This window comes from Pan troglodytes, chromosome 10 (genome assembly GCF_028858775.2).
Source record: "Pan troglodytes isolate AG18354 chromosome 10, NHGRI_mPanTro3-v2.0_pri, whole genome shotgun sequence".
Classification (NCBI taxonomy): Eukaryota; Metazoa; Chordata; class Mammalia; order Primates; family Hominidae; genus Pan; species Pan troglodytes.
In genome coordinates, this window is record NC_072408.2 from 137,526,727 (window position 1) to 137,543,307 (window position 16,581).

Here is a 16,581-nt window from a genome sequence, read left to right on the forward strand (position 1 = left end):
GAGGCCGGGGGTCTCCTGCAAGCGACAGGCAACCGATCAGCACATCAAGGTAAAAGCTGCCCTGGGCTCTACTCCAGGAAGCTCAGAAACTCAAGCGCCCTCAGAATTAAGTGATGAAGAGGAGCGACCCAAGCTGCCTGGGTCTTTGCTCTCCTGTCCGGCTCCCCTCCCCACCCCAAGCCTCCAGTGGCCCCGCGGGTTCCCCCTTCCCACAAAACTTCAGGTGGTGGCACAGATATACCCGCTACCTAGCAACCGGGTGGTGCAGGAGGGAAAAAACCCTGGGAAACACACATGGACTTCACACACTTGCTTCCTTCCCTGGGGTAAAAATCCCATGGCTTGTTACTGAAAGGTGCTGAATAAGATAGCTCATGCGGAGGAAAGCCCCTTTGGTATTTTGGGCTCCACATACCCTAATTGAGGCTCTGAGGGCTCCTACTAATGATGGCCCTGTGCAGGGACAAGACTCGAGTGTAGGACACGAGAATTCCAAGGAAGGGCTCACCACGGGTCCTTTGTCCAAAAAGGAAGGACTTGTCCTGAGGTGCTTTCTGTTGCTTCTCCAATTAAGGCTCACTTTACAAGTTTTTTAAAAAATGGGCTCCTTAGTAAAACCAATGCATCCTCCCATCACTGTGGTTTTGCTTGTGATCTTAAAGGAATCGCAAAGGTCTCAAACCTAGACAGCCAGAGGAAACCTCTTCCCAAGACAACTTTTTCAACACTGTGGCAGACGGGTCCAGCGAGTTTTCCCAGTCAGGACTCCTTTTGGCCTCCCGGATAGGCTTCTGAATTATATGCCTCTGAATTTGGCTGCAAGACTGGAGGCTTCTTTCAAGCCCTGTGTAGAGTGGCCCCAGCCTCTGTGCATGGAACAAAGAGATACGTGCTGTATCCAGGAGTAGGTGGCAAACCACAGACGATTCCTTTTCACCCTGCAGCAGAGTTATCAGGTCACAGAAACTACAAGACTGCAGAAAATCGTGGAAGGGACTGGTTACCAGATACTCGTACACACATGTTCACAGCTGCACTGCTCTCAACAGCCAAAGGGTGGAAATGACACAAGTGCCCATCAATGGATGAATGGGGAAACAAAATGTGGCATATCCATACAATGGAATATTATTCAGCCAGGAAAAAGGAATGCAGTATGTGATTCATGCTACCACATGGATGGACCTTGACAGCACCATGCTGGGGAAAGAAGCCAGACACAAAGCCCATCTATCGTATGAGCCCATTTTTATGAAATATCCAAAATAGGCGAATTCATAGAGAAAGAAAGGAGACTGGTGGTTGCTGAGGGCTAGGAGGAGAGGAGATGAGGAGTGACTCCTTACTGGAGTGGGGTTTCCTTTTGGGGTGGTGAGAACACATTGGAACAAGAGAGAGGTGGCAGTTGCACAAGACTGTGAATGTATTAAATGCCGCTGAATTGTTTACTTTAAAATGGTTAATTTTATGTGATGTGAACTTTACCTCCATAAAAACATATGAAAAGACCGTAGAAAGTGCCTGTGAATTGGGCCCCACTGACCCAGTCTGCCCCTTCCTGACTCCATCTGTGTGGCCTGGAGCAGGTCAGTCTTTTCCCACATCTGTAAAACGATCGTGTCTACTTATCACATAATGTCTACTTCACAGGGCTCTTCTAGGGGACAAATGAAATATTTGACAGAAGGAAATAAAGCTATTCCCCCTGAGAAAGGATTCACTCTTTTAAAAGGTCATTCAGTGGCATGAAAATGACTCTCCACCTTTGTTTTCTCAGCAGAGAGGAAATTAATTGTTAAGGAATGCCATGGATCATATAGGCCAAAAAGCCAAGGTTCGAAAACAAATAAGCTGCAAAAAATGTTTCCATTCAAAGATGCTGGGTTCTCCCCATACAGGGCCATTGCTGTCTGCACCAGCCCCACTGAGTCTGTGTCATGGCTGCACTGTCGTCTGCAGTATCCCATGTGTGTGGGGCTGCATGTCATGGGTCTCGGCGTGAGGAGCCCACTTTTTCAGCTGGACAACTTGAGACCAAAGAGTTGACTGTAGCTGCCAAGAGACACATGGTCAAATCATAAAAAGAATGCAGGGCCAGGCACAGTGGCTCATGCCTGTAATCCTAGCACTTTGGGAGGCCAGAGTGGGAGGATCACTTGAGCCTCGTAGTTCAAGACCAGCCTGGACAACATAGTGAGACCCCATCTCTACAAAAAATACAAAACTTAGCTGGGCATGGTAGTGCACGGCTGTGGTCCCAGCTACTCAGGAGGCTGAGGTGGGAGGATGGCTTGAGCCCAGGGGGGTCAAGGCTGCAATGAGCTATGATTGCTCCACTGCACCCCAGCCTGGGGGACAGAGTGAGACCCTGCCTCAAAAGAAAAAAAAAGAAAAAAGAAAAAAGAAAAAAAGAAAAGAAAAAAGGAAAGAAAAGAAAAATAATGCAGGATTCCATTTCTTGGTGTCATGTTCTAACTTCACAAAAATTAGGTAAATTTTGTGCATAAAATACTGAAAAAAATGTAACAGACCAGAGACTTTCATAGGTAACTAACAATCCAGATGAAGCCATTCTGGGCCTGTGAAGAATGAGGATGTATTCAACCCAGCAGGAAGGAGCTAGCCAGTTCTGAAAAATGAGCTGCTGTGGTGGGGACCAGTTTCGGTGATGGAATCAAAAGTGCTGACCCCCTCCAGCACTTGTCATAGGCAACCTGCTAGCTCTGGACTGCACACAGGCCACACAAAGGCATTGCTACTCATCGGGTCTATTAGGCTGTTAAAGACTCCTGTGAATAAGGCACCATTTGTTTTATCTGGTCCTGGATGGAACGAGTGTTTGCCAGATGTCAGGAAGTGTCAGATGCAAAGCTGCATAATTGCCATTCACAGTTTTCCAGCCCTCCGTATGGAGACAGCACAACTAGACAGTTTCCACTTGGAACTGCTGTCTGAGAAAATGCCAGTCATTTTGTTTGCAACGTAGTTCTGAAGCTTCAGCATTAAAGTGGAATCTCCTGTCGCTGGACAGCTAATAATAGGTCTGTGCTGACACTGAACATCAGCACCTCTGCGGGCCCGAGCTTTCACAAAGCACAGCAAGTTTTCTATGAGGCCAATTCCAAGGCCGGTGGGTAAGTGCAGCCCCCTAAATCCTTCCAAGTAGCCTTTGAAGCTGGGTGTTCACCATAAGTGCAGCACTCAGCTAGGAACATCTCTCGGAAAAACCTGCCCTGTTTACAAGTAGTAGGGTAGTCAGAAAGGTCTAAAAACTAGGCAGTATTGGAGATGACATGATGATCTACCTGGAAACCCAGATGAACCAATCACAGAAAAACTGTTACAAATAAGAATTGAATAGGAGAGGATAGAATAGGTCTGGCGTGGTGGCTTATACCTGTAATCCCAACACTTTGGGAGGCTGAGACGGGAGGACCACTTGAGCTCTGGAATTTGAGACCAGCCTGGGCAACATGGTAAAAGCCTGTCTCTATGAAAAATACAAAAAATTAGCCAGGTGTGATGGCTCATGTCTGTAGTCCCAGCTACTCAGGGGCTGAGGTGGGAGGATCACCTGAGCCCAGGAGGTGAAGGTTGCAGTGAGCCATGATCACACCACTGCACTCCAGCCTGGGTGACAGAGCAAGACCCTGTCTCAAAAAAAAAAAAAAAAAAAAAGGAGAGCTCTAGATATATTCCATAATTGAATAGAATAGTATATTATTTTAGGTTCCCAGCAAATATATATTTGTATATTATTGCATATTATTTTGGAGGAACAAAAATAATATACAAAAGTCAATAGGTTTCCTATATAAAAGCAATAATCAGTTAGGAAGTATAATGGAAGGGGAAAAAAATTCCATTTATAATAGCATACAAAAAGAAAGGCATGCCTAGAAATGTGTAAGATATAGATGAAGAAAACTGAGGAAAAAATAAAAGAAAAATGGAGCAAAAAGAAAAGCCAACCCCACACTTGGAGAGGGTCCTTAAATTTTATAAAATTCTCCTGAAATCAACCTTAACATTTAATATGATTACAATCAACATAAAGCCAAGATTTTTTCCAGACCTCTGGAAGCTGATTCTAAACTTAGTATGGAAATATAAGCACAAAAGTATAACCCAGACATTTTATTGAAGGCAAGAAAAAGTAATGAAAGAAAACTAGTTTTACCAGACATTAAAATATATTATAAATATATAAATAAAATTGTTTTGTCATGGTACATGAACAGACAGACCCATAGAACAAACTGGGTGGTCCATAAACAAATCCAATTACATATGAGAATTTAATATATGATAAAATAGTATTTCTAATCAATAAGAAAATATAGAATACTCAATAAATAATGGTCAGAATACAGGATAATTAAGGGAAAAAGTTCTTACACATAAGTTAATTCCAGATCAATCAAGTATTCAAACATATAAAAGAAAAATTAGACATTCTAGAAAAATTATGAACTTTTTTCATTATTGTCAAATGAAGAAGGACTTTCTAAGAAAACTCAGGAACAATAAAAGGAAATGCTGATTAAATCTGATTACATGGAAATGTAAGCTTCTGCACAGTGGGAAAATGCCACAAATAAAACCAAAAGATTTGCTACAACTGAGATAACATATTTGCAACACATATTTCAGATTCAGTTGTGGGTCCAATTTTGTGGGGCCTGGAGTTTATATAATGTGGGGAGCCCTAGTTAAGAAAAATAAAACACAAAGAACACCAATACAAAATACACAAATGATCATTTATCGAGAATAAGAAAATAAATCACAACAAATTCCAGATGTTAAAATGTTGACAAATCCCACAAATATCACAAAATCCAGAAAAATAGCATATATTTATTGTAATTAACTGCCTAAGACTCTACTATAATATCATTTTTATTGATATATGATAAATGTACATAATTTAGGGGTACATGTGCTAATTTGATGCATTCATGTAAGTATAAAAATAAAATCAGGGTAATTGGGCTACCTATCACCTTATAATACTTGTATAATATTTGTTTTTAACACATTTGTGTAATCTTTGATTACTTCTCCAGATGACAATGATTTTATAATTTTGTTTTCTTTTGAGAGAACAGAAAGAAAACTCTTTCCTCTAGCATGATGATCAAAATTGGCTTTTTAAAGTTATTATTGAAGGCTTAAATGTCTTTTTTAGGCAGCTAGAGAGAAAGGGCAGGTCACCCGCAAAGGGAACCCCATCAGGCTAACAGTGGACCTCTCAGCTGAAGCCCTACAAGCCACAAGAGATTGGGGGCCTATATTTAACATTCTTAAAGAAAAAAAAAATCTTCAACCAAGATTTTTATATCCAGCCAAACTAAGATTCCTAAGCAAAGGAGAAATAAGATCCTCTTCAGATAAGCAGATGTTGAGGGAATTTACCACCAGACCTGCCTTATGAGAGACCTTGAAAAGAGCACTAAATATAGAAAGGAAAGACCACTACCAGCTGACACAAAAACACACTTAAACACACAGACCAGTGTTGCTATAAAGCAACCACATACAAGCCAGCATAATAAGTAGCTAACAATACAATGACAGGATTGAATCCACACATATCAATACTAACCTTGAATGTAAATGGGCCACATGCCCCACCTAAAAGGCACAGAATGGCAAGTTGTATAAAAAAGCAAGACCCGATGGTATGCTGTCTTCAAGAGACCCATCTCACACATAATGACACCCATAGGCTCAAAATAAAGGGATGGAGGAAAATCTACCAAGCAAATTAAAAACAGAAAAAAAAGCAATGGTTGCAATCCTAATTTCAGAAAAACCTACTTCAAACCAACAAAGATCAAAAAAGGCAACAGTACATAATGATAAAGTGTTTAAATCAACAAGAAGACCTAACTATACTAAGAACATATGCACCCAACACAGGAGCACCCAGATCCATAAAGCAAGTTCTTAGAGACCTACAAAGAGACATAGACTGACATACAATAATAGTAGAAGACTTCAACACTCTACTGACAGTATTAGACAGACCATCAAGGCAGAAAATTAACAAAGATATTCCGGACCTGAACTCAACATTGGACCAAATGGATCTGATAGACCTCTACAGAACTCTCCACCCCAAAACAACAGAATATACATTATTCTTATTGCCACATGGCATATATCAATGACATAACTAGACATAAAACAATCTTCAACAAATTCAAAAGAACTGAAGTCACACCAAACACACTCTCAAGCCACATCACAATAAAAATAGAAGTCAAGACTAAAAAAATTGCTCAAAACCATGCAATTACATGGAAATTTTAAAAACGTGCTCCTGAATGACTTTTGGGTAAATAATAAAATTAGGGCAGAAATCAAGAAGTTATTTGAAACTAATGCAAACAAACATAAACATACCAGAATGTTGGGGACACAGCTAATGCAGTGTTAAGAGGGAAATTCATAGCACTAAAAGTATTCATAACATCAAAAAGTTAGAAAAATCTCAAATTAACAACCTAACATCACAACTGAAAGAGTTAGAGAAACAAGAAGAAATCAACCCCAAAGCTAGCAGAAGATAAGAAATAACAAAAATCAGAGCTGAACTGAAGGAAATCAAGACACACACACACACACACACACACACACACACACACACACAAATCAAAAGATCAGCTAATCCAGGAGTTGGTTTTTTGAAAAAATAAGTAAGGTAGATAGGCCACTAGCTAGACTAATAAAAAGGAAGAGAGAAGGTCCAATAAATACAATTATAAATGACAAAGGGAATATTACCACTGATCCCACAGAAATAAAAATAACCATCAGAAACTACTATGAACAACTCTATGCACACAAACTAGAAAACTGAGAAGAGATGGATAAATTCCTGGACACATACACCCTCCCAAGACTCAACCAGGAAGAAATGGATTCCCTGAACAGACCAATAATGAGCTCTGATTTATTAAATCAGTAATAAATAGCCTACCAACCAAAAAAAGCCCAGGACCTGATGGATTTACAGCCAAATTCTACTAGGTGTACAAAGAAGAGCTGCTACTATTCCTACAGAAACTATTCCAAAAAATTGAGCAGGAGGGACTCTTCCCCAACTCATTCTATGAGGACAGCATCATCACGATACCAAAACCTGACAGAAACAGAAACAAAAAAAGAAAACTTCAAGCCAATACCCTTGATGAACATTAATGCAAAAATCCTCAACAAAATACTTGCAAACCAAATCCAGCAGCACATCAAAAAGCTAATCCACCATGATCAAGTAGGCTTCATCACTGGGATGCAAGGTTGTTTCAACACACACAAATCAGTAAATATGATTCATCACGTAAACAGAACTAAAGACAAAAACCATGTGATTATCTCAATAGACACAGAAAAGGCTTTCAATAAAATTCAATATTCATTCATGTTAAAAACTCTCAATAAACTAGGTATTGAAGAAACATACCTCAAAATAATAAGACCCATCTACGACAAGCTTACAGCCAACATCAAACTGAATGGGCAAAATCTGGAAGCATTCCCCTTGAAAACCAGCACAAGACAAACCAGCACAAGGATACCCTCTCTCACTACTCCTATCCAACATAGTACTGGAATTCCTAGCCAAAGCAATCAGGCAAGAGAAGGAAATAAAGGGCATCCAAATAGGAAGAGAGGAAGTCAAACTATCTCTGATTGCAGATGACATAACCTTTTTTTTTTTTTTTTGAGACAGTCTCGCTCTATCACCCAGGCTGGAGTGCAGTGGCACGATCTCGGCTCACTGAAACCTCTACCTCCTGGGTTCAAGTGATTCTCCTGCCTCAGCCTCCCAAGTATCTGGGACTACAGGCATGTGCCACCACACCTGGCTAATTTTTTGTATTTTTAGAAGAGATGGGGTTTCACCATGTAAGCCAGGCTGGTCTCGATCCCCTGACCTCATGATCTGCCTGCCTTGGCCTCCCAAAGTACTGGGATTACAGGCATGAGCCACCACGCCTGGCCTAGATAACATAATTCTATATCTAGAACACCCCATAGTCTCAGCCCAAAAGCTCCTTCAGCTAATAAAAATCTTCGGCAAAGTTTCAGGATACAAAAGCAATGTACAAAAATCACTAGCATTCCTGTACACCAACAACAGTCAAACCAAGAACCAAATCAGAAAGGCAATACCATTCACAATTGCCACAAAAAGAACAAAATACCTAGGAATACAACTAACCAGGAAGGTCAAAGTGCTCTACAATGAAAATTACAAAACACTACTCAAGTAAATCAGAGAAGATACAAACAAATGGAAAAACATCCCATGCTTATGGATAGGAAGAATCAATATCATTAAAATGACCATACTGCCCAAAGCAATTTAGAGTCAATGCAATTCCTATCAAACCACCAATGACATTCTTCACAGAACTAGAATAAGCTATTTTAAAATTTATATGGAATAAAAAAAGAGCCTGAGTAGCCAAGGCAATCCTAAGCAGAAAGAACAAAGCTGGAGGCATCTCGTTACCTGATTTCAAACTATACTACATGGCTACAGTAACCAAAACAGCATAGTACTGTTTTGGTATAAAAACAGGTACATAGACCAATGGAACAGAATAGAGAGCCCAGAAATAAGGCCATACACCTATAGCCATCTGATCTTTGACAAAGCTGACAAAAGCAATGGGGGAAAAGACTCCCTATTCAATCAATGATGCTAGGAGAACTGGCTAGCCATATGCAGAAGATTGAAGCTGGACCCCTTCCTTACACCATATACAAAAATCAACTCGGGATGGATCAAAGACTTAAATGTAAAACCCAAAACCATAAAAACCCTGGAGGACAACCTTGGCGATACCGACCTGCGCATAGGGCGAAGATTTCATGACAAAGATACAAAAAGCAATCACAACAAAGGCAAAATTTGACAAGTGGGATCTAATTAAACTTAAGAGCTTCTACACAACAAAAGAAACTATCTACAGAGTAAGGAGACAACCTACAGAATGGGAGAAAATGTTTGCAAACTGTGCATCTGACAAAGGTCTAATATCCAACACGTATAAGGAACTTAAACAAATTTACAAGAGAAAAAACAACCCCATTAAAAAATGGGCAAAGGATATGAACAGACACTTTTCAAAAGAAGACATACATGTGGCCAAAAAGCACATGAAAAAAAATCTCAATATCACTGATCATTAGAGAAATGTAAATAAAAACCACAATGAGATACCATCTCACACAAGTCAGAATGGCTTTTATTTAAAAGTCAAAAAATAACAGATTCTGGTGAGATTGAGAGAAAAGGGAACACTTACACACTGTTGGTGGGAGCGTAAATTAGTTCAACCATTGTGGAACGCAGTATGGCGATTTCCCAAAGAGCTAAAAGCAGAATTACCATTCAACCTAGCATTCCCATTACTGGTTACATACCCAGAGGAATGTAAATCATTCTACCATAAAGACATATGCATGTGAATGTTCATAGCAGCAGTATTCACAATAGCAAAGACAAGGAATCAACCTAAATGTCCATCAATGATAGACTGGATAAAGAAAATGTGGTACATATACACCATGGAATACTATGCAGTCATAAAAAAGAATGAGATCATGTCTTTTGCAGGAACATGAATGTCACTGGAGACCATTATTCTTAGCAAGCTAACACGGGAACAGAAAACCAAATACTACATGCTCTCACTTATAAGTGGGAGCTAAATGATAAGAACTTATGAACACAAAGAAGGAAACAACAGACACTACTGTCTACCTGAGGGTGGAGGGTGGGAGGAGGGAGAGGAGCAGAAAAGATCACTATTGGGTACTGGACTTAATACCTGGGTGATGAAATAATCTGTATGACAAACCCCCCAACACAAGTTTATGTATGTAATAAACCTTCACTTGTACCCTCGAAACTAAAACGAATGTTTTTAAAAAATGGTTTTTTAAATGAATTTATTTCAAGTAGAGTTGCAGTAAAAATGGGCTTGTTGTTAAGCTACTATTATAGAGTGTGTCCTTTAAGCATAGGAATTCTGACGTCTTTTTTATTTGAATACCATTAAGAAACAAAATAAATTTAAGATGGTTCATACTTGTGTTTGCTGCATTATTGAGAATATTCCGGACAGAAGAACTTCTCTTCTCACCGTGCATTGGTGACAGCCACAACCCCCATTTGCAGTTTATATCTGAAGACTGAAAGAATTAGCCACAGACTGGCTTTGCTCTCCACCCATTTCAAACCTCCTTTCTCACCTGCTACTCATGTTTGTGGTGCCAAATACCATACATGTTATATGATGATAAAAGCTTTGGTCACACAGGGTCATGAAGAATAATTCAGTACAGAGAGTGGGGGAAGCATGACAGGAAGTGGTACCATGATGGCTGCTGATAATACAGACCCAGAAGTGACAGCAAACCAGTTAAAACACATCCCTCTAGATTCAAATTCAAGGTAACTGTAACTTAGGTTTATCTTAGCCTAGTCCCCAAAAATGTCCACAGCCTCTCTGACATCACTCACACCAGGGAAAACCTCGGTGGAAAGATACAATCATTTTAAATGCTTGCAGTTAAAATAAACCTGAGTCAACTTTGTGAACCCATTGCTCGGTCCTCTCCGGGGTCTCATGAGAGCTTATGCAAGGGAGGTCTCTGAAATTTAAGCATCATTGGTTTCATAAGTCTGTCTCTTGACAAGCTGAGGACTACCTTGCTTAATATATAAAGAGCTCTTACAAATCAATAAGAAAAAGACCAACAATCCAATAGAAAAAAATTGGCAAAGGATATAGACACACAGTTCAGCAGCCCCCAATGAGGTGGTGCTACAATACGATCTCCAAAACATACTGAGTGGGGAAAAAAGAATGGTATTATGTAGTCTTGCATTTGCATATTAGACAAGGATGCCTGTATGTGTACTGACTGTTACAGGATGCCCACCATGGGAATGGCGGTTACCTCCATAGGGAGAGAGGCTGGGGACTGAGAGTCTGGGAGTGAAAGATCCCTTTTACACCACTATCTCTCTTTTACTCAAAGCTCTATTATTTAGTAAAAATCATTGAACTTAAGCCTAAAAAGGGTAAGTTTACTGTATTTACGATAAAATCTTACAGGTATTTTTAAAAGCTATTATTAAATATCACTAAATTTATACTATACACATGTTAGATATTACACATATTCACACACATGCACATATATCCACATAGGACGCAAGCATCGAAGACAAAATCGGCCCTTGATAATCCACCAAAGTAAGACTGCACCGTGCAGGATGGAAGGTTGGTATCTCAGGTCCCCTGACTCCTGGGTTCTGGGACTGTGGGAAGAGCTCTCCTCTCATCCAGAGCCTTGTGCCAGGGGGAAGGTGGAGCGTCCACACTCACACTAGCACTCACACTCGCACTCACACACTTTCACTTGCACTCTCGCAGTCACACGCACTCACACTCGCACTCACACTCCCACACTTGCACTAGCAGTCACACTCGCACTCATACTCGCACTCACACCCTCACTTGCACTCACACTCGCACACATACTCTCACTTGCACTCACACTGTCACACTCGAACTCGCACTTTCACACTCGCACTAGCACTCACTCACACTCACTCATACTTGCACTCACACACTCATACACTCACCCTCACACACTCACTCGCACTCACACACATGCATTCACTTGCACTCACATTCAGTCATATTCGCACTTGCACAAACATGCTCACACTCGCACTCACATTCACACTCGCACTCACACTTGCACTCACACTCGCACTCGCACTCACACTCACACACTCATACACTCACTTGCACTCACATTCACAGTCACATAGTCGCACTTGCACGCACAAGCTCACACACACTCGCACTCACTCTCACACTTGCACTCACTCTCACACACGTGCACTCACACTCCCTGTGGAGACACCTGTCCCAACAGCCACAGCAGCTCCCACTGAGGCTGTCTGAGCAATGGCTCCATGTCCCAGGGCTGCCACCTAGCAGCTCTTCCTGGGCTGGAAAAGCACAGTCCCACGTCCCGCCGTGCACTGCTGTGGCTGTGGGTGACTCCGCGCTTGCTTCTTGTGTTTTTCAGTTTCCTATAACACATACATTAACTTTTTAAAAATAAAGGTTACTTTCAAAACCTGAGAAAAACAGAAAATCACAGTCTTTCAGGGCACAGTTAAGAAAGCCTGAACCACCGGGCCCAGCTACTGGGGAAACTTACCCCCGAGTTCAGGAAATGCTAAGGGGGCACGCATCCCATCACAGCGCACACCCGGTCTCCCTCTGCAGGTGAGACAGGTCTTCCTCCACCTCCAGCAGGGGTGGGTGTGACGGGGGTGGGGAGGGGGAGGAGGAGGAGAAAGAGGAGCAGAAGAAGAAAGAGAGGAAGAAAGGGGGAGAGACAGGCCGACCACTGTGGCTGGAGTAGAGAAGCTTCCCTCACCTCCCCCCCCACCTTCCCCCACCCCTCCTCCCCACCCCTGCGCTGAAACTGCTTCCAGGCATTCTTCCTGCCCAGGCTGGTCAGCTTGCAGAGTGGATGCAGGACAGCAGGTCTTCCCGTGCCTCAGGGCTGATGTGAGGATCTGCCTGGCCCCTCTACTTAAAGGAGGGGGTCATTCCATCAGGACATCTTTCCAAGCATTGACTCTGTGCCGTGCACTGCCCGCGGTGCTCAGAGCTCAGCAGAGGCGCTGATAGGGCCCCTACTCTCACCGGGCCTCTGTGCTCAGGACGGAAAGGCAAACAGTAAACAAATACCAATCAATACTAGCAAGGCAGTTACAGTCAGTGCTAAGAAACCAGGGACTGGGGAGAGATGGGCCTGGGGTGGCCCGGGAGGGCCTGGGAAGGTGGCCGTGGAGGGAGTGATCTGGGGAATGAGGGAGCCGGTGTGCATGAGGAATGCGTGCCTGGTGGAAGGAATAGTGAGGACACAGGCCCCAGGAGGAGATGTACAGCATGTCTGAGGAACTGCAGAGGCCAGCATGGGTGGGTTACAAGGAAGGAAGAAGGGAGGGAGGAAGGGAGGGAGAGAAGGGACCCGGAAGCCAGCTGGTGTGGCTTTTAGATGTGCAAGAACTCCTGCTTCATTGTGAGCAAGATAAGAGTCACTGGAGGGATCTGGGCAGAGCAACGCGGCCTGGTGTCTGCTGTTTTTAAAAGCTGGCTCTAACAGTCATCCCAGTGGAGCGCAAAGTCAAACATCACAATTCTCCACTGGCTCAGGGATGAAATCGTTTGGTAACAGCCAACAAGAAGGCAGCTGCCCTGCAGAGAAGGAACCCGGGAAGGGGCAGGGGCACACGCTGGCCACTGGCTGTTTCCACGCATCACTCTTAATACACTTCCCCAGAGAAGCAAAAAGCCGCTTAGAACCCACATGCCTGGCGCTTCATCAGGCTCAGCCCCTGTGCTCACAGCTACAAAGACATCATGTTCAAACCCAGAAGTCCCAGAGATGCGGTTTCTCTTATTTTATCTTCCTTCTGCTTAGAGTGTGTGTGTTTTCTTCAGTCCCTTTAAGAACAAGAGCTGTTTACAGACTTTGGAATTTCTCCAAAAATTTATAAAAAGAATGACTTGAAGCCCAACATAGCGAAGCACAGATAAACCCTGAAAGACATTGGTTGGAGACATTTCTGACGGCCTTAGACAGCTCTGAATTGTTTCATCTCCTTGATTACGTGAAAAAAAAAAAACACTGAGAATATTTCACCTAAAAGCAGAGGAGACCCATGTTCATGAACAAGGAGCAGTAGAGACATTTTGGACTTTTTTTTTCCTTTGGTACAGAAATTTCAAAAATGTGTGTGTCCCACCAATTACAGAGAAGGCCCCAGCGATGAAACCAGCATCAGTTTACCCAGCTCGTCAGGAAACCCAATAAACTCAAATAAAAAGCACTCGTCTTTCTTGATACTGCTTTAGCAGAACAGTTGAAAGCTTAAATCAGGGTTTGCAAAGTCAGATGCTGACCAGGGACTAAGCAGGTCACATGGGAGAGTCAACACCTAGCGAGAGACACGTGTCGCCCTGGGGTCTCGTATCTTCCAGCTTTTGACAGACACATAGGATTAAAGATATGTCACTTTCCTCTTACTTCTACTATAATAAAAGTGATAAGAAAACACTAGGTAGTTTAATAGGAGGAACTTGATATCCATTGCCAAACAGAGGATGGTGAGTATATGAGCCTGTCCAGGCTGCCATAACAAAATACAGCAGACACGTGGCTTAAACAATAGAGGCATATTATCTCGCAGCTCTGAAGGCTGGAGGTTCTGGATCAAGGTGTTAACAGGGCTGGTTCCTCCAGAGGCCTCTCTCTCCTCAGCTTACAGAAGGCATCTTCTCCCTGTGTCCTCATCCCTCCATGCATATCTGTGTCCTAATCTCCTCTTTGTAAGAACACTGGTCCTATTGGGTCAGAGCCAGCCCTCATGACCTTATTTTAATTAAATCACCTCTTAAAGACGCTGTCTCCAAATACAGCCACATGCTAAGTTGCTAGGAATTAGGGCTTCAATGTATAGATCTGGGGAGACACAACTCAGCCATGATAGAGAGGCACCCCAGAGACCACAGCAGGAAGCCAACACCATAGGCTGGGTAGGTAGGGAGAGCCCAGGACGGGGCTGCTCCCCAGAAGCTGGAGCCACAGAAGAAAGTGCTGTCCAGGGGAGCTGGGGCCACAGAGAAGGTGCTGTCCAGGGAAAGCTGGGGCCACAAGAGATCCACAGGCATAGGTGGTGCTCTGAGCAGAGACAGCAGGAGAAATGCCCTGGCCTTTCTCTGTCCCACTCGCCAATCTCTGGAGATCCATAGCTTCCTGCATGGATCCTCCCTGCGGCCACCCAGCAAGAGAGCCTGGGGGTGTATTTTCAGGGGCCACGGAGCAGAGCAGGAAGTGAAGGGGGTGTGCAAGAGCACACAGTCACTGACCTGCTCAGGGCCACCAGTTGGGTCGCCACCTAAGAAAGGAAACTTCTGAGTCTTTAAGACAAATTGGAGATCTGTGTGTTTATGTGGCATCTTCCCATTATTTCTCTTGTGTGTAGGTCTCCGGTATGCAATGTGCAGTTTAAAGTGATAAAGATGGTGGATGGAGGTTTCTTCCGACTGAATACAAGGAACACACAGGACCCTGTCCCAAGAGCCATGGGGGCACAGAGCCCCTCCCAAAGGGCCTAGATAAAGCAGGAAGCAGGAGGGCTTCCTGGAGAAAGCAGCCCCCACAACACCATGGATGAGGCCATCCCGAGAGCTAATCTAGAATGTTCCTAAACCAGGATCTTTACCAAATAATGATTCTGATCTCAGAAAACTGTGAGGGAACAAGACGGCGCCACGTGGAATGAGCAGGAGTCTATCTTGAACAACGTAAGAGGAAGACAGACCAGGCCAGGGGGTTTGGTGTCCAGCCTGTGGTGAGGATATTGGCCAATCCCTTCACAGGGACTCATGGCAGAATCCCCCCAGTGACGTCTGTAGTCAATGTCTGAGTTATTTGTCGAACTATCCAGTCTTTCCCGAGCAAGCTTTGGTTGTTTGCGCAGTACCCTGGGCTAAGGACGCCGCTGGCTTCGTGATCAATAGCTATCGGCCAGGTAGGGGCCACCTGGCTGTTACAAGAGGCTGGGCCGTTGCAGATGCCTCACGCAATGTCCTCTTCCCAGTGCACGTCTCAGCCTAGGTGCGCTGCTCACAACGACCACCTCCTGCTTTCTGCGCATGCTTCCCACCACTGCCCTCTTCCCCACCCTGCAAGACTTCCATAGACAGAATGTGGACTTCACGCAGCGCTGTTTGCAAGAGCCAAGGTGTGGAAACAACTGACACGTCCATCAACAGATGAATGGATACACCAGACATGGTCCACGATCCACACCCTGGAATACTACACAGCCTTTCAAACGACGTCAGTTCTGCAACACGCAACAACACGAGTGGACCTTAACATTGCACCAAGTGGAATAAGCCAGTCTCAGAAGGACAAATCTTGTATGATGCCTCTTAGATGAGGTCTCTGAAACTGTCAAATGCCTCACAGAAGCAGAGAGGAGAGTGGTGGCTGCCGTAGGCTGGAGAGGGAGCGCGGGGAGCTGTGGATCAATGGTGTAAAGTCTCAGCCACGCTAGGTGAGTGTGCACTAGAGATCTGGCACACTACATCAGGCCTGCAGTCAGCAATACTGTACTTTGTGCTTAAAAATTTCTTGAGGCCAGGTGTGGTGGCTTACACCTGTAACCCCAGCACTTTGGGAGGTTGAGGCAGGCAGATCACTTGAGGTCAGGAGTCAGCCTGGGCAACATGGTGAAACCCTGTCTCTACTAAAAAAAAAAAAAATACAAAAATACAAAAATTAGCCAGGTGTGGTGGCACACACCTGTAGTCCCAGCTACTGGAGGGGCTGGGGCAGGAGAATCACTTGAACCCAGGAGACGGAGGTTGCAGTGAGCCAAGATCGCACCACTACACTCCAGCCTGGACGACAGAGCAAGACTTCATCTCAAAAAAAAAAAAAAGAATAAAA